At 42.1% G+C, this 19,444-nt stretch overlaps 1 long non-coding RNA gene across 3 annotated transcripts in view; it reads left to right on the top strand.

The window, feature by feature from the left end:
• Positions 1 to 19,444, top strand: part of LOC143804751 (uncharacterized) — a 111,182-nt gene that overhangs the window by 74,246 nt on the left and 17,492 nt on the right. Inside the window, exon 2 of one of the 3 annotated variants that reach the window (XR_013221097.1) lies at positions 19,050 to 19,168. The exons of the other annotated variants lie outside the window; for them this stretch is intronic. This is a non-coding gene — a long non-coding RNA (uncharacterized LOC143804751). The remainder of the gene's footprint in view (positions 1 to 19,049; positions 19,169 to 19,444) is intronic. 3 annotated transcript variants of the gene reach the window in all.

Below are 19,444 nucleotides of genomic sequence, written 5' to 3'. Positions count from 1 at the left end.
TTCTTTATCTAAATAAAAAAACAATAAAAGTACACATATTTAGTATCGCCCCACCCATAACGACCCGACCTAGAAAACTGTCCCACTAGTTAACCCCTTCAGTAAATACCATAAAAAAAACAAAAAAAACCGACGCTTTATTATCATACCACCAAACAAAAAGTGGAATAACACGCGATCAAAAAGACAGATATAAATAACCATGGTACGGCTGAAAACATCATCTTGTGCTGCAAAAAACAAGCTGCCATACAGCATCATCAACAAAAAAAGAAAAAAGTTATAGTCCTCAGAATAAAGCGATACAAAAATAATTATTTTTTATATGAAAGAGTTTTTATCGTATAAAAGCGCCAAAGCATAAAAAATTTATATAATTTGATGAGTAATAATTTAATGAGATATCGCTGTAATTGTACTGACCAGAAGAATAAAACTGCTTTATCAATTTTACCAAACGTGGAACGGTATAAGCGCCCCCAAAAGAAATTCATGAATATCTGGTTATTGTTTATTCTACCTCACAAAAATCGGAATAAAAAGTGATAAAAAAATGTTGCATGCCTGAACATGGTACCAATGAAAACTTCAACTCGTTCCGCAAAAAACAAGACCTCACTTGACTCTGTGAACCAAAATATGGAAAAATTATAGCTCTGAAAATGTGGCGATGCAAAAACTATTTTTTGCAATAAAAAGCGTCTTTTAGTGTGTGACGGCTGCCAATCATAAAAATCCACCAAAAAATGCAATAAAAGTAAATCAAACCCCCATTCATCACCCCCTTAGTTAGAGAAAAATGATAACATTTTAAAAAATGTATTTATTTTCATTTTCCATTAGGGTTAGGGTTAGGGTTGTGGCTAAAGTTAGGGTTAGGGTTGGGGCTAAAGTTAGGGTTAGGGTTGGGGCTAAAGTTAGGGTTGGGGTTAGGGTTAGGTTTGGGGTTAGGGTTGAGGTTAGGGTTGGGGTTAGGGGTAGGGTTGGGGCTAAAGTTAGGGTTAGGGTTGGGGTTAAAGTTAGGGTTAGTGTTGGGGCTAAAGTTAGGGTTAGGGTTGGGGCTAAAGTTAGGGTTTGGATTACATTTACGGTTGGGATTAGGGTTGGGATTAGGGTTAGGGGTGTGGTTAGGGTTATGATTGGGATTAGGGTTAGGGGTGTGTTTGGGTTAGGGTTTCAGTTAGAATTGGGGGGTTTCCACTGTTTAGGCACATCAGGAGCTCTACAAATGAGACATGGGGTCCAATTTCAATTACACCCAATTATGCGCTGAAAAAGTAAAACAGCTCTCTTTCCCTTCCGAGCTCTCCCGTGTGCCCAAACGGTGGTTGCCCCAACATATGGAACGGTATAAGCGACCCCCCTAAAGAAATTCATGAATATCTGGTTAATGTTCATTCTACCTCACAAAAATCGAAATAAAATGTGATCAAAAAATGTTGAGTGCCCGAAAATAGTACCAATAAAAACTTCAACTCGTTCCGCAAAAAACAAGACCTCACATGACTCTGTGAACCAAAATATGGAAATATTATAGCTCTCAAAATGTGGCGATGCAAAACTATTTTTTGCAATAAAAAGCGTCTTTTAGTGTGTGACGGCTGCCAATCATAAAAATCCACCAAAAAATGCAATAAAAGTAAATCAAACCCCCCTTCATCACCCCCTTAGTTAGAGAAAAATAATAACATTTTAAAAAAATGTATTTATTTTCATTTTCCCATTAGGGTTAGGGTTAGGGTTGTGGCTAAAGTTAGGGTTAGGGTTGGGGCTAAAGTTAGGGTTAGGGTTGGGGCTAAAGTTAGGGCTGGGGTTAGGGTTAGGGTTGGGGTTAGGGTTGGGGTTAGGGGTAGGGTTGAGGCTAAAGTTAGGGTTAGGGTTGGGGTTAAAGTTAGGGTTAGGGTTGGGGCTAAAGTTAGGGTTAGGGTTGGGGCTAAGTTTAGGGTTTGGATTACATTTACGGTTGGGATTAGGGTTGGGATTAGGGTTAGGGGTGTGGTTAGGGTTATGATTGGGATTAGGGTTAGGGGTGTGTTTGGGTTAGAGTTTCAGTTAGAATTGGGGTTTTTTTACTGTTTAGGCACATCAGGAGCTCTCCAAACGAGACATGGCATCCAATCTTAATTACACCCAATAATGCGCTGAAATGCGCTCCTTCCCTTCCGAGCTCTCCCGTGCGCCCAAACGGTGGTTCCCCCCACATATGGGGTATCAGCTTACTCAGAACAAATTGGAGAACAACTTTTGCAGTCCAATTTCTCCTGTACCCTTGGGAAAATGCAAAAATGAAAAAAAAAATTTTTTTATTTTCACGGCTCTGCGTTATAAACTGTAGTGAGAGACTTGGGGGTGCAAAGTTCTCACAACACATCTAGATAAGTTCCTTTGGGGGGTCTAATATCCAATATTGGGTCACTTGTGAGGGTTTCTACTGTTTAGGTACATCAGGGGCTCTGCAAATGCAACGTGACCTCTGCAAACCAATCAATCTAAGTCTGCATTCCAAACGGCGCGCCTTCCTTTCCAAGCTCCGCCATGCGCCCAAACAGTGGTTCCCCCCACATATGGGGAATCAACGTACTCAGGACAAATTGGACAACAACTTTTGGGGTCCAATTTCTCCTGTTACCCTTGGGAAAAATATAAAACTGGGGGCTGAAAATAATTTTTGTGGAAAAAAAAATAATTTTTATTTTCACAGCTCTGCATTATAAACTGTAGTAAAACACTTGGAGGTTCAAAGTTTTCACAACACATCTAGATAAGTTCCTTCTTTCCAAAATGGTGTCACCTGTGGGGGTTTCAATGTTTAGGCACATCAGGGGCTCTCCAAAGGCGACATGGCGTCCCATCTCAATTCCAGTCAATTTTGCACTGAAAAGTCAAATAGCGCTCCTTTCCTTCCGAGCTCTGCCATGCGCCCAAAAAGTGGTTGACCCCCACATATGGGGTATCAGCATTCTCAGGAAAAATTTCACAACAACCTTTAGCATCCAGTTTCTTCTGTTACCCTTGGGAAAATAAAAAAATGGGGGCTGAAAGATCATTTTTGTGAAAAAATATGATTTTTTATTTTTACTGCTCTACATTATAAACTTCTGTGAAGCACTTGTTGGGTCTAAGTGCACACCACACATCTACATAAGTTCCTTAGGGGGTCTAATTTCCAAAATGGTGCTACTTGTGGGGGGTTTCAATGTTTAGGCACATCAGGGGCTCTCCAAACGCAACATGGGGTCCCATCTCAATTCCAGTCAATTTTGCACTGAAAAGTCAAATGGCGCTCCTTCCCTTCTGAGCTCTGTCATGCGCCTAAACAGCGGTTTACCCCCACATATGGGGTATCAGCGTACTCAGGACAAATTGGACAACACTTTTTGGGGTCCAATTTCTTCTGTTACCCTTGTTAAAATAAAACAAATTGGAGCCGAATTAATTTTTTTGTGAAAAAAAGTTAAATGTTCATTTTTTTAAAACATTTCAAAATTTCCTGTGAAACACCTGAAGGGTTAATAAACTTCTTGAATGTGGGCTTGAGTACCTTGAGATGTGCAGTTTTTAGAATGGTGTCACACTTGGGTGTTTTCTATCATATAGACCCCTCAAAGTGACTTCAAATGTGATGTGGTCCCTAAAAAAAAAGGTGTTGTAAAAATGAGAAATTGCTGGTCAATTTTTAACCCTTATAACTCCGTAACAAAAAAAATTTGGTTCCAAAATTGTGCTGATGTAGACATGTGGAGCATGTTACCTATTAAGTATTTTGTGTGACATATCTCTGTGATTTAAGGGCATAAAATCTCAAAGTTGGAAAATTGCGAAATTCTCAAAATTTTTGCCAAATTTCCATTTTTTTCGCAAGTAAACGCAGGTAATATCAAAGAAATTTTACCACTATCAGGAATTACAATATGTCACGAGAAAACAATGTCAGAATCATCAGGATCCGTTGAAGCATTCCAGAGTTATAACCTCATAAAGGGGCAGTGGTCCGAATTGTAAAAATTGGCCCGGTCATTAACTTGCAAACCACTCTTGGGGGTAAAGGGGTTAACAAAAATGACACAGAGTGACACAATTATGTAAATAGTGCTTCATGCTGGAAAATATACTAAAAATCATTGTAAGATGTGTGAAATTTGTTTCATCACTCATCTAAGCTATTTGGTGTTAACACAGAACAAAACAACCGTAATCACATCTGTTACAGATGTGGCAAATTAGAAATATTTTATTTTTATGGTTGGTGGGGTCCTTTTTGCATGGAAAGTTCTAGAAGGGTTTAGTACATGGAGACAATGAAAAGAGAAAAAAAGCATTGAGTTGTCAGCACAGTTAAAGACAGCCATAATTTACGCTGGAATGCAAAGCTACAAGGAGATCAGAGAAGGTTTTTTTTTGTGATTGCACACAATTTATATTTCAAAGATTTAATGAATCCAGAACATGAACTGGCATACTGTACTGGCATTCAGTTGTGCCTAAGGCAGCCTGTGTCGTGTTTCATGTACAGTAATGGTTTCCAAAGCAAACTGTAAATAACAAATATGTCATATACATGCACTGTAATAATATCTCAGAAAAGACACCTGTTATAGAATATATGAAGATTAGTATTGAATGAAAAGCAAATACAATGATCCATTGATAAATGAGGAAGTGAGAAGGGACTTTACTTTTCTACTACTATGTAGTAAAAGGTTTTCATATTGGGTGTAAGTAGAATTTATTCATACTATAGAAATTGAATTTAAAATTGATTAGCATTGGATAAAAATAGAGTAAAATTTTGAATTTATCCCCTTCATGACAGCCTATTGTGACCTTAATGACCTTAATGGTCTGGCCATTTTTTGTAATTCTGACCAGTGTCCCTTTATGAGGTAGTAACTCAGGAACGCTTCAACGGATCCTAGTGGTTCTGAGAATGTTTTTTCATGACATATTGGGCTTCATGTTAGTGGTAAATTAGGTAGATAATTTTTGCGTTTATTTGTGAAATAAATGGAAATTTGGCAAAAATGTTGAAAATTTAGCAATTTTAAAATTTTTAATTTTTATTCTGTTAAACCAGAGAGCTGTGTGATACTAAATATTTAATAAATAACATTACCCACATGTCTACTTTACATCAGCACAATTTTGGAAACCAAATTTTTTTTGTTAGGAAGTTGTAAGGGTTAAAATTTGACCAGCGATTTCTCATTTTTACAACAAAATTTGAAGTCAGTTTGAGGGTTCTATATGGCTGCAAATACCCAAAAGTGACACCATTCTAATAACTGCACCCCTCAAGGTGCTCCAAACCACATTTTATTAACCCTTCAGGTGCTTCACAGCAGCAGAAGCAACATGGAAGGAAAAAATGAACATTTAACTTTTTAGTCACAAAAATGATTTTTAGCAACAATTTTTTATTTTTCCAAGGGTATAAGGAGAAAACAGCAATATATAATAGTTTAAATGTATCACATGATCCTACCAAAATCTTGAGAACATAGCATAAGCAGGAATTAAAACATAACTTTTAATGTATAACCAAATAAAGGAATATATTAAATAAACTGTCTGTCACCCAAAAAAAAGTGTATCAATAAAAAAGTACTACTGGGTATACCCTGTCAGGGGATGTGCCATACAAAATTTAGTACTTATTAAGGATTTTTGTGCAGACGCTGGCAGTGGTCCAGTGTCCTATCACTCAACCCAAGGTACCTGATTAAATGGAGATAATGCCTATAGAGGAAGCATTTATCAAATGCCAATACAGATAAACAGATAACCTTGGTTGCATAAGTATTAGCAGTTATCACAAAATAAAGGGAGGGGTAAGATCAATTGGAAAAGGTATGTACACAAATGTAATATTGGAACAATCTCACCAGTTGCTGAGGATAGGTAAGGCGGAGCCCCAATTCGCTTAGGTGGAGAAATCCTTCAAGCCACAACATCAGGAGACAATTCCCTGTCAGTCCCTGGGGGGCTATCAATAAATCTCAATCCCCGAGCTCCTGCCCTTACAAGGACAGTCCACATCTACCCCTAAGGTACAACATGCCCTGCACTCTCCCTATTTCCAGGTCTCAACGCGTTTCTTTGCAAGCAGGATCATCAGGGGACTAGCTTGCATAGGAGATAAGGTGCTTCAGTGCTACAAATAGAGTTACCACCCTCTATACAGTTTAGTATAGAGGGTGGTAACTCTATTTGTAGCAGTGAAGCAAAGAAACGCGTTGAGACCTGGAAATAGGGAGAGTGCAGGGCATGTTGTACCTTAGGGGTAGATGTGGACTGTCCATGTAAGGGCAGGAGCTCGGGGATTGAGATTTATTGATAGCCCCCCAGGGACTGACAGGGAATTGTCTCCTGATACCTTTTCCAATTGATCTTACCCCTCCTTTTATTTTGTGATAACTGCTAATACTTATGCAACCAAGGTTATCTGTTTATCTGTATTGGCATTTGATAAATGCTTCCTCTATAGGCATTATCTCCATTTAATCAGGTACCTTGGGTTGAGTGATAGGACACTGGACCACTGTCAGCGTCTGCACAAAAATCCTTAATAAGTACTAAATTTTGTATGGCACATCCCCTGACAGGGTATACCCAGTAGTACTTTTTTATTGATACACTTTTTTTTGGGTGACAGACAGTTTATTTAATATATTCCTTTATTTGGTTATACATTAAAAGTTATGTTTTAATTCCTGCTTATGCTATGTTCTCAAGGGTATAAGGAGAAACTGGACCCCGAAAGTTATTGTTCAATTTGTCCTGAGTACGCCGGTACCCCATATGTGGAGGGGACCACTGTTTGGGCACACGTCGGGGCTCGGAAGGGAAGTAGTGACATTTTGGAATGCTGACTTTGATGGAATTGTCTGCGGGCGTCATGTTACGTTTGCAGAGCCCCCGATGTGACTAAACAATAGAAACCCCCCACAAGTGACCCCATTTTGGAAACTAGACCCCCAAGGAACTAATCTAGATGTGTGGTGAGCACTTTGAACTCCCAAGTGCTTCAGAGAAGTTTATAATGCAGAGCAGTGAAAATAAAAAATAATTTTTCTTTCCTCACAAATTATTTTTTTAGCAAGCAATTTTTTATTTTCTCAAGGGTAACAGGAAAAATTGGACCCCAAAAGTTGTTGTTCAGTTTGTCCTGAGTATGCTGATACCCCATATGTGGGGGGCTACCACTATTTGGGCACACGTCGGGGCTCAGAAGGGAAGAAGAGACGTTTTGGAATGCAGACTTTGATGGAACGGTCTGCGGGCGTCATGTTATGTTTGCAGAGCCCCTGATGTGCCTAAACAGTAGAAACCCCCCCATAAGTGACCCCATTTTGGAAACTAGACCCCAAGGAACTTATCTAGGTGTGAGGTGAGCACTTTGAACCCCCAAGTGCTTCACAGAATTTTATAACGCAGAGCCGTGAAACTAAAACATAATTTTTTTCCCCACAAAAATAATTTTTTAGCCCCCATTTTTTTATTTTCTCAAGGGTAACAGGAGAAATTAGACCCCCAAAGTTGTTGTGCAATTTTTCCTGCTTACGCTTATGCCACATATGTTTGGGTAATCCACTGTTTGAGTGAACGCAAGATTGGCTGGAATCAATGGTGGTGCCATGTCGCGTTTGGAGACCCCTGATGTGCCTAAACAGTGGAAACCCCTCAATTCTAACTCCAACACTAACCCCAACACACCCTAACCCTAATCCCAATCCTAACCATAACACTAACCACAAGCCTAACCCCAACACACCCCTAACCACAACCCGAACCCCAACACACCTCTGACCATAATCTTAACCCTATTTCCAACACTAATTCTAATTCCAATCCTAACCCTAAGGCTATGTGCCCATGTTGCGGATTCGTGTGAGGATTATTCCGCACTGTTTTTGAAAAATCCACAGGTAAAAGGCACTGCGTTTTACCTGTGGGTTTGCCACAAATTTCAAGTGTTTTTTGTGCAGATTTCACCTGCGGATTGCTATTGAGGAACAGGTTTAAAACACTGAGGAATCCGCACAAAGAATTGACATGCTGCGGAAATTACAATGCAGTGTTTCCGCGCGGTATTTTTCACACCATGGGCACAGCGCATTTGGTTTTCCATAGGTTTACATGGTACTGTAAATGTGATGGAAAACTGCTATGAATCTGCAGTGGCCAATCCGTTGTGGATCCGCAGCCAAATCCGCACCATGTGCACATAGCCTAATTCTAACCCTAACCCTAATTCTAACCCGAACCCTAATTGTAACCCTAACCATAATTGAAACCCTAACCCTAACTGCAACCCTAACCCTAATTCTAACCCTAATTGCAACCCTAATTCTAACCCTAACCCTAATTGCAACCCTAACCCTAAGTGCAACCTTAATGCTAATTGCAACCCTAACCCTAATTGCAACCCTAACCCTAATTGCAACCCTAACCCTAGTTCTAACCCTAACCCTAGTGGAAAAATAAAAGAAAATATATTTTCTTTATTTTATTATTGTCGCTACCTATGAGGGTGATAAAGGGAGGGTTTATTTACTATTTTTTTATTTTGATCACTGTGATAGGTATTGTAAAGTTCCACTTTTTTTGGTTTTGTAACCTCATTGAGCTTTGAACTTCATAGCCAGGTGTATGCAATCATGAGAAAAGCTACTTAAAGTGGCCACTTGCAAGTTGTTCTCCTGTTTGAATCTCCTCTGAAGAGTGGCATCATGGGCTCCTTAAAACAACTGTCAAATGATCTGAAAATAAAGATTATTCAACATAGTTGTTCAGGGGAAGGATACAAAAAGCTGTCTCAGAGATTTAACCTGTCAATTTCCACTGTGAGGAACATAGTAAGGAAATGGAAGAACACAGGTACAGTTCTTGTTAAGGCCAGAAGTGGCAGGCCAAGAAAAACATCAGAAAGGCAGAGAAGAAGAATGGTGAGATCAGTCAAGGACAATCCTCAGACCATCTCCAGAGAGCTGCAGCATCATCTTGCTGCAGATGGTGTCACTGTGCATCGGTCAACTATACAACGCACTGTGTTTTTTTGCCGCCATGCATAACGCCTTTTTATATTACCAAACAACTCAATCTTGGTTTCATGAGTCCACAGGACCTTCTTCCAAAAAGAAATTGGCTTCTCCTAATGTGCTTTTGCATACCTCAGCCGTCTCTGTTTGTGGCGTGCTTGCAGAAACGGCTTCTTTCGCATCACTCTCCCATACAGCTTCTCCTTGTGCAAAGTACGTTGTATAGTTGACCAATGCACAGTGACACCATCTGCAGCAAGTTGATGCTGCAGCTCTCTGGAGGTGGTCTGAGGATTGTCCTTGACTGATCTCACCATTCTTCTTCTCTGCCTTTCTGATGTTTTCTTGGCCTGCCACTTCTGGCCTTAATAAGAACTGTACCTGTGTTCTTCCATTTCCTTACTATGTTCCTCACAGTGGAAATTGACAGGTTAAATCTCTGAGACAGCTTTCTGTATCCTTCCCCTGAACAACTATGTTGAATAATCTTTGTTTTCAGATCATTTGACAGTTGTTTTGAGGAGCCCAAGATGCCACTCTTCAGAGGAGATTCAAACAGGAGAACAACTTGCAAGTGGCCACTTTAAGTAGCTTTTCTCATGATTGCATACACCTAGCTATGAAGTTCAAAGCTCAATGAGGTTACAAAATCCAAAAAAGTGCTTTAGTAAGTCAGTAAAAAGTAGGTAGGAGTATTTAAAACAAGAAAATGATAGGGGTGCCCATACTTATGCACCTGTCAAATTTTGTTTGAATGCAGATTGCACATTTTCTGTTAGTACAATAAACCTCATTTTAAGGCACAAACATTACTGTGTCCAACAGTTATTAGATATATGAAACTGAAATAGCTGTTGCAAAAAAAACAATTTTTATAAAACATTAAGCTTAAGAATAATAGGGGTGCCCAAACTTTTTCATATAACTGTATATCTATGGATAGATATATTGTATCTATTGATAGATGTAGATAGATATATGGATAGTTAGGCTACTTTTTTCCATCAGGCAGGATCCGGCGAATTTGTGAAAAAATAGATCCGTTGCAAATAGTGAAAAACTGATGCAACTGATCCGTTTTTTTTTGAGAGAGAGAGAGAGAGAGAGAGAGAGAGAGAACAGAAAATGTGCATGATTTGAATGGAAAAATGCATGAAAAACCAGATTCGGAGGACGGATTCATCGTTTCACATCTCAGTTTCATACGTTTTTCGCTGGATCAGTCGCTGGGCGTTTTTTTGCAGGACAGAAAAAATGTTCCTCTGTACGTTTTCTCTGTCCACCAGAAACCGCTTTTTTGACGGATCCGGCAAAAAATGGATAAAACGTGTGACTTTCAGGCGCAATCCGGCGCTAATACAACTCTTTGAGAAAAAAACGGATCAGTTTTTTTCAAAACTCGCCGGATTGTGCCTGATGGCAAAACCCTGATGTGTGAAAGTAGCCAGATAGATATATGGATAGATATATCTATGTATCTATAGATATATCTATCTATAAATATATCTATAGATAGATATATCCATAGTTATATCTATAGATATATCCATTGTAGGGGGTTGTACTCGCTCAGGTGCGGCGGGTGACACTCAGGTGACACGTTCCATTAAAAGTTCACAGGGTTTTTTGCTCCATAAACCACATAGAAACGTGAACAACAGGTAAACAGTCTTACGTCAGACAGATAAATCCTTATTGTCCATAGTAGAGCTCTGCTTTCTCGGGCCTGGGGCACACAGGCTGTGCTATGTCCAGCACGCAGGCTCTCTAGCCTAAACACGGATTCAGTACTGTCCATCCGTGACACATGGAAGTCTGTCCACACTCGCAGACTCCCAAACACTCACACCCATGTGCTAAACACACCTCCTTTACATAGGTGTAACCACACCCAGGTACCTGTCACATGGCCAGTCAGGTGAGCATGACATCACCACAGGTCCTTAAACACAAAACAATCTTAGGTGTCCAGACACACCTCTTTGGGTGGGTTTGTAGGTGACTGGACCCACCCATCTCTCCAATCACCTGGAAGCCTTCCCAATGTAAAGAAATCTCTCAGCAGTAGATCTGCTTGAGCAAAACATACCCAGGCTTCCATCACAGGGCCACCCATCTCTGTGATACATGCCGCCCATTATTCGCATGACCAGTCGCTATGCCACACCATAGATATGTAATAGCAAGGCCGATGTTGATTAATGAACATCTGCAAAAACCCTAGTCCATGCCCTCATCATCTCTCGCCTTGACTACTGCAACCTCCTGCTCTGTGGCCTCCCCACTAACACTCTCGCACCCCTCCAATCTATTCTAAACTCTGCTGCCCGACTAATCCACCTGTCCCCCCGCTATTCCCCTGCCTCTCCCCTCTGTCAATCCCTTCACTGGCTTCCCAATGCCCCGAGACTCCAGTACAAAACCCTAACCATGACGTACAAAGCCATCCACAACCTGTCTCCTCCATACATCTGTGACCTCGTCTCCCGGGACTTACCTACACGCAACCTCCGATCCTCACAAGATCTTCTCTTCTCCCCTCTTATCTCCTCTTCCCACAATCGTATACAAGATTTCTCTCGCGTATCACCCCTATTCTGGAACCCTCTACCACAACACATCAGACTCTCGCCTACCATCGAAACCTTCAAAAAGAGCCTGAAGACCCACCTCTTCCGACAAGCCTACAACCTGCAGTAACCACCGATCGACCAAACCGCTGCGTGACCAGCTCTATCCTCGCCTACTGTATTCTCACCCACCCCTTGTAGATTGTGAGCCCTCGTGGGCAGGGTCCTTTCTCCTCCTGTACCAGTTATGACTTGTATTGTTTAAGATTATTGTACTTGTTTTTATTATGTATAGCCCTCCTTACATGTAAAGTGCAATGGAATAAATGGCGCTATAACAATAAATAATAATAAATAATAATAATAATGTTTAATTTAAAAAAATGAAAAAAAAAATGGCGTGGGCTCCCGCACAATTTTCTGCACTGGAGGGGGGAAAGCTGATGGCCGGGGGCCAATATTTTAGCCTGGGAAGGTGGTAATACCCATGGCCCCTTCCCAGGCTATGAATATCAGTCCGCAGCTGTCTGCGCAGCCTTTACTGACTACTAAAATGGGGGGAACCCCAGAAAAAAAAGAAGTGGGGTCCCCCTATATTTTACAGCCAGAATGGCTATGCAGACAGCTTGGGCTGATTTTCATAGCCTAGAGAGGGGCCATGAATATTTGCCCCCCGGCTACAAATACCAGCCCCCAGCCACCCCAGAAATGGCGTATCTGTAAGATGCACCAATTCCAGCACTTAGCCCCTCTTCCCACTCCCCTGTAGTGGTGGGATATGAGGTAATAAGGGGTTAATGTCACCTTGCTAATGTGAGGTGACATTAAGCCCGGTTAGTAATGGAGAGGCATCAAAAAGACGCCTATCCATTACTAATCCTATAGTAGTGAAAGAGTTAAAAAAAGACACAGCCAGAAAAAAGTATTTTAATGTTCTTAATTTCACCATACTTACCATACTCGATCACCTGCAAAAAATTAAAAATAATAAATCAACCATATACTCCCTTTCCACCGTAGTCCAATTAATATCGAGTGTCTGTAATAATTATAGGGGATAATTCAGGAGGCTCTTTGCATGGAACAAGACAACAGGACACAGTTTTATAAGTGGTAAAGTTTATATTATCACACGGTGATTCAAACAGGTGCAGAGAGAAACTCAAGTCCACAACACTTGGTGCAAATACAGTAATAAACGCAGCTTAGCAGTCAATAGGAAACTTCAGAGGTAGATGAAAACAAACAGAAAGTCTATGAAGCACAGTTATTCTTGAGGAAAATTGACACGAATAGATCCTTGACTTAGTCCAGACACAGATAGATAAGCTTATAAGGCAGTTCAAATCATATGTTAGCTCAACCAGGGAGGCCTGGTTAATAGTCTCAGGTTATTGCAGAGCAGCACAGCTTACATGTCCAGCAAATGCAGATGGAAGTAACACGAGCAGCAGATGAAGGAGGATTACTGAACACTGGTGTATGCAGCAGGAACTCAGAGCAGAGTGGCAGGATCTCCAACACAGGTTCACAGGTGCAGGTGCAAGGCCAGGGAGTAATCAGGAGCTGGATGCAAAGCAGAATAATCTAGCACAGACTGAAGGTTGGGGTGGAGTTTTATAGCAGGAAGACAAGTGCACATGAGACCAAAGACGCCATGTTGGAAAAGGGCAGTAATGCACAAAAGGTAAAAAATGTTCAGAGTCCTGACATTACTCCCTCCTTAGAAGCGGCCTCAGGACGATCCTGGACCTGGTTTCTCAGGGAATCTCTGATGAAAACGAGAAATCTTCTGTTGGGCATTGATGTTTTCCACAGGTTCCCAAGAGTCTTCCTCAGGGGGATATCCCTGCCATCTTATCAGATATTGGAGCCGATTCCTGCGAATCATGGAATCAATAATTTCCTCCACCACAAATTGTTCTTGCCCATCAATCAACACAGGCTGCGGAGGTGGCACAAAACATCCCTGGAAGGTATTAGGAGATACAGGCTTTAGTAAAGATACATGAAAATCTGGGTGTACCTTCATTGTCCTAGGTAGCTTCAGCCGGCAGGCCACAGAGCTCACAATACCGTTGATCTTGAAAGGGCCAATGAATTTCTGTCCAAGTTTTTGTGAAGGAACGTTTAACTTCAGATTCTTAGTTGCTAACCACACGGAATCTCCTACCTTGAACATGGGTACAGGTTTACGGAATCTATCAGCCGATCTCTTATAACATTCTTGAGCCGTGGTCAGGGATTCCTTCAGAACCTCCAGATTTTGTCTCATCGCAGTCAGCCTTTCCTCCACTGCTGGAACCGGAGAATTAATTGGAGACCTAGGTAAAATACACGGATGATAACCCAGATTGGCAAAGAAAGGTGTAAATTTAGTGGAGGTGCTCTGAGAATTATTATATGAAAATTCGGCTAACGGCAACAACTCCAACCAATCATCCTGGAGATGGCTGACATAGCATCTCAGATATTGTTCCAGCGTCTGGTTGGTACGCTCAGTCTGACCATTTGTCTGGGGATGGTAAGCAGAAGAGAGACAGACATTAATATTGAGTGCAGAGCAAAACCCATTCCAGAATCTTGAAGTGAACTGTACTCCACGGTCAGAGATGATCTCATCCGGCACCCCATGCATCCGAAAGACATTCTGTATAACCAAGTTCACTGTATCTTTAGCTGAGGGGAGGCCGGTGCACGGAACAAAATGAGCAGCTTTAGTCAGGCGATCAACTACCACCATGATTGTATTCATGCCCCCCGATGTAGGCAGCTCCACAATAAAGTCCATTGATATAGACCCCCAAGGGCGGGATGGATCAGGTAATGGTTGTAGAAGACCCGTAGGTGCCACATGAGGAGTCTTGTAACGGGCACATACCTCACAAGAGAGAACATAGTCCTTGGTATCCTTCAGGCAAGTTGGCCACCAGAAGAATTGGCTCAGGAACTCTTGTGTCTTCTGTACCCCCCTGTGACCAGCCAACTTGGAGTCATGTACCAACTTGAGGATCTGCAGACGGACAACCTCCAGGACATAGATATGTCGATCTCTGAACCACATGCCACCCTTAAAGACAAGATTAATATCCACAGGTGGGTTGGCCAGAAATACATCACCTTCATAGGCCTCCCTGCACTGCTTCCACAAGTCCTGATTGTGGATAACTCCGATGAAATTGGCATCAGATAGAATGGTCTTGGACGGGGCTCCAGGTACGGAATCCGCAGCATGGATTCGGGATAAAGAATCAGCCTTCCCATTACTAGAACCTGGACGGTACGAGATAACAAAGTTAAATTGATTTAAGAATAAGTTCCAACGAGCCTGATGAGGAGAAAGACATCTAGCGGATCTAAGGAACTCTAGATTGCGATGGTCAGTTAGCACTATGATCTGTTGTGCAGCTCCTTGCAGATGATGCCTCCATTCTTTGAAAGCCGCAATAATAGCCAGCAATTCCTTGTCTCCCACATCGCAATTCTTCTCTGCTGAGGTTAGTCTACGGTAAAAGAAAGCACAAGGATGTAGCAGACCCTTCTCTCCAGTTCTTTGGGAGAGAATAGCCCCCAAAGCATTATCAGAAGCGTCCACCTCCACAATGAAAGGATGTGATGGATCTGGGTGTATCAACAGCGGTGCTGATGTGAAACAGATCTTCAGCCGATCAAAAGCTTCTTGAGCCTGTGATGACCACTTAAAGGGCTTTTCCTGCAATGTCAAGGAAGTAATGGGACGGACAATATCAGAAAAATTTCGAATGAAGCGTCTGTAGAAATTTGCAAAACCAATAAAACGTTGGACCTCCTTAACGTTCTTGGGTGCCGGCCAGTCAGGGATAGCCTGAATCTTACCAGATTCCATGTTCAGCCCCTGGGGAGAGATGATATAACCCAAGAACTGTATCTCAGAACGATGGAACTCGCATTTCCGGCTTGATATACAGTTGGTTCTCTTTCAGATGTCTTAAAACAGTTTTGACATGTTCTTCATGTTCCTGTAGAGAGTCAGAAAAGATTAGTATATCGTCCAAATAGATCACCACAAACTGGTCCAACAAATCTCTGAAGATGTCATTAACAAGGTGTTGAAATGCTGCAGGGGCGTTACAAAGCCCGAAGGGCATCACAAGAGATTCAAAGTGTCCATACCGGCATCTGAATGCTGTCTTCCACTCATCCCCTGGACGAATAGGCACCAAATTATAAGCCCCACGAAGATCCAGTTTAGAGAACACCTTAGCATGGTGGACTCTTTCCAGTAATTCGGGAATCAGAGGCAAAGGGTAATGGTTTCGTACATTTACCTTATTGAGTTCCCGATAGTCAACACAGGGTCTCAGGGTCCCATCCTTCTTCTTTACAAAAAAAATGGGTGCCCCTGCTGGTGAGGAAGAAGGACGTATGAAGCCTTTGGCCAGATTTTCATCAATATACTCCTTTAAGGCTTGAAGCTCAGGTGCCGCCAAAGGGTATACGTGACCAAAAGGAATATCTGCCCCAGGAAGCAACTCAATGGAACAGTCATAATGCCTGTGTGGAGGAAGCTGATCTGCATTCTTCTTGTCACAGAGGTCAGAGAACTCTTTATATGCTGGAGGTAAAGAAAATACCTGTACACGTGGTTCCGTAGCCGTGGACTCAGGGACAGCTTCTGTTAATGCTGAGTTGCTCCTTGTTGGAAAGATAATCTCCTTTGTCTCCCAGTTGATAATTGGGTTCTGAGAACGCAACCAAGGAATGCCTAAAATCACAGGAAAATGAGAAGAAATTAGCAGGAAAGAAAGTTGCTCCTGATGATTAGGCTCCAACAGAATTTCAAGGGGTACGGTCTCCTGATCCACAGGCCCAGAGATTAAAGGTGACCCATCCACTGTTTCCTTGGCAATTGGAGAGGCTCTTTGCTGAATTTTAATACCATGTTCCTTGGCAAATGCGATATCCATGAAATTGCCACCTGCACCAGAGTCAATCATAGCTGAACTGGAAATCCACTGTCCTGAACACAGGATCTTAATAGGGAGAGAACAGTGAGAGTTCTTTTCCTTCAGCTCCTTGGGGGGGTGAAGTCATAGAAAGTGAATGGAATACAGCGTTTAAAGGCAGGCTACATTCAGAGATGTCAGATTCATCATCACAGTTGTCATACTCCCCTATTGCTGCTAGCACCTTGTTAGGCCGTCTAGGACACTTAGGACAATCGATCAAGAAGTGGTCAGACTGGCTGCAGTAGAAACATAGACTTTCACGAAGGCGATGCTCCCGGCACTCATTGATCTCGCGTCTCTGAACGGTGTCAATTTGCATGGGCACCTTCTCCACTTCCCGAGATGTTTTACCTGCAGGCTCTTTGGAAGGAAGGGAAAAGTTAGAAATACGGTTATATGCAGCAATTTTCTCCTGCCTACGCTCAGTAAGGCGAATGTCTATGCGCACACAATGCTGTATAAATGTCTCTAGTTCTTGTGGTGACTCCAAGCGAGCTAGTTCATCTTTTATAATACTAGACAGACCCCTTTTAAAAATAGGCAATTGTGCATAACTGTCCCAATTGGTATCTACCGCCAATCTCCTGAATTCAGTGGCATACTCAATAACAGAACGTTTAGCCTGGCGTAAAGACAACAAAGCAGATTCAGCGGTTGCACGGCGATTAGGGTCATCAAACATTAATGCCATACAGCCAAGAAATCATCCAAGTCATTTATCCGTGGGTCACGAGACTCAATCATCGGATTCGCCCAGGCGAGCGCTCGTGAGGTCAGCAACATTATTACACACAATACTTTGGATCTATCAGTAGGAAAACGGTCAGCATGTACATCAAAATATAGCATACATTGATTCACAAAGCCACAAAATTTGTCGCGATCACCATTAAATCTGAATGGGGGCAACTTAGGTGGGCTAGCTGGTGGCGGTTGCCCAGAGGGTAAAGTCACTTGTGCAGCTATTTGCGTGCTTATGTCCTGAAAAGCCCGTCCATACTGGGACTCTATGCCAGCAGGTTTGTTTTCCTGGGCTGCCATGCGATTGCTTAAGTCCTGCAAAGTTTGTCCAAACACTTGTTGATTGTGTTCAAAGCTCCCAAACTTCTTTGCAGACCTTCCACATCTTTCTGCAGTGAACTAATTATGGAAAACACCTGCTCTAATCTGCTCTCTGCAGTCATTGTTCCAGCAGTCTCCTTTTTTTTATGGCTAGATTATCCTGTAATAATTATAGGGGATAATTCAGGAGACTCTTTGCGTGGAACAAGACAACAGGACACAGTTTTATAAGTGGTAAAGTTTATATTATCACACGGTGATTCAAACAGGTGCAGAGAGAAACTCAAGTCCACAACACTTGGTGCAAATAATAAATGCAGCTTAGCAGTCAATAGGAAACTTCAGAGGTAGATGCAAACAAACCGAAAGTCTATGAAGCACAGTTTTTCTTGAGGAAACTTGACACGAATAGATCCTTGACTTAGTCCAGACACAGATAGATAAGCTTATAAGGCAGTTCAAATCATATGTTAGCTCAACCAGGGAGGCCTGGTTAATAGTCTCAGGTTATTGCAGAGCAGCACAGCTTACATGTCCAGCAAATGCAGATGGAAGTAACACGAGCAGCAGATGAAGGAGGATTACTGAACACTGGTGTATGCAGCAGGAACTCAGAGCAGAGTGGCAGGATCTCCAACACAGGTTCACAGGAGCAGGTGCAGGTGCAAGGCCAGGGAGTAATCAGGAGCTGGATGCAAAGCAGAATAATCTAGCACAGACTGAAGGTTGGGGTGGAGTTTTATAGCAGGAAGACAAGTGCACATGAGACCAAAGATGCCATGTTGGAAAAGGGCAGTAATGCACAAAAGGTAAAAAATGTTCAGAGTCCTGACAGTGTCCCACGATAATCTCCCCTATAGAACAGCGAAATCGGGCGATGTCACTACTCTATAGGGCCTCCAGTGACACACTGACAGGAGACAATGGCTCCTGCAAGGCATCACTGAAGAGCTTACCTGAGTTTATTGGTATCACTTTATAGCAAAGCTGCATGGGAATTTTCCCACACAGCAGTGCCATAAATGAGAGTAGCACCGATGATACTCGCACATCTGGGAGTGATTTTTTGTCCTCGGTCGAAAGCGATCTAGACACCGGACCCGAAGAGGGAAGAAGCGGCGACAATATAGCAATGAGAGTGACACGGAGCAAAGTTCACAGACCGACATTTTACAATCAATGCAGGAGATTTCGCAAATAGCTGTGCCAGATGGGTCGTCACAATGCACACCAGAAAGTCAGGTACAAGGTGACACTTTACATATTATTAATTTGTCTGATTACCAGCTATCACCAATTGAAACCTCTGTGCTTCAAAGGGGTTTGACTTTTTCACCTGTCCAGTCGGTTGATAAATTTGTGCTTATCAAGGATCTGTATCTTTTTTGTAGGTCTTTGGTTCTCCAGGTCCTACACAATAAACCACAATTGATTGATAATGTGGACCAGGCTGATCGACGTGTCTTACAGGATTTATTGGACTTATTACAGGAGAATTCTGATGTGACAGGTAAGGGTCGTTTCCCCCATAGGACCAAATCTACCACGGCTCCCCCTCTCTCTTTGGTACCCTCGGTTAGGGTTTTTTTTGAACTAGTAAAGAAGGATATACTCTCTCTATCTGTCCGGGCTTCTTTACCTAACAATCTGAATGCCATGGAGAGGAGGGCTATTATGGGCCTCAAAAACAATCAGGCGTTTATCATCAAGGAGGCCGATAAAGGGGGCAATGTGGTTCTCTGGCCACATGGCTTATATCTGGAGGAGGCCAATCGTCAATTGCAGA

Source organism: Ranitomeya variabilis, chromosome 2 (genome assembly GCF_051348905.1).
Source record: "Ranitomeya variabilis isolate aRanVar5 chromosome 2, aRanVar5.hap1, whole genome shotgun sequence".
NCBI classification, from domain to species: Eukaryota; Metazoa; Chordata; class Amphibia; order Anura; family Dendrobatidae; genus Ranitomeya; species Ranitomeya variabilis.
The sequence above is the reverse complement of the archived record's forward strand: the minus strand, read 5'-3'. Positions and strand labels throughout refer to the sequence as shown.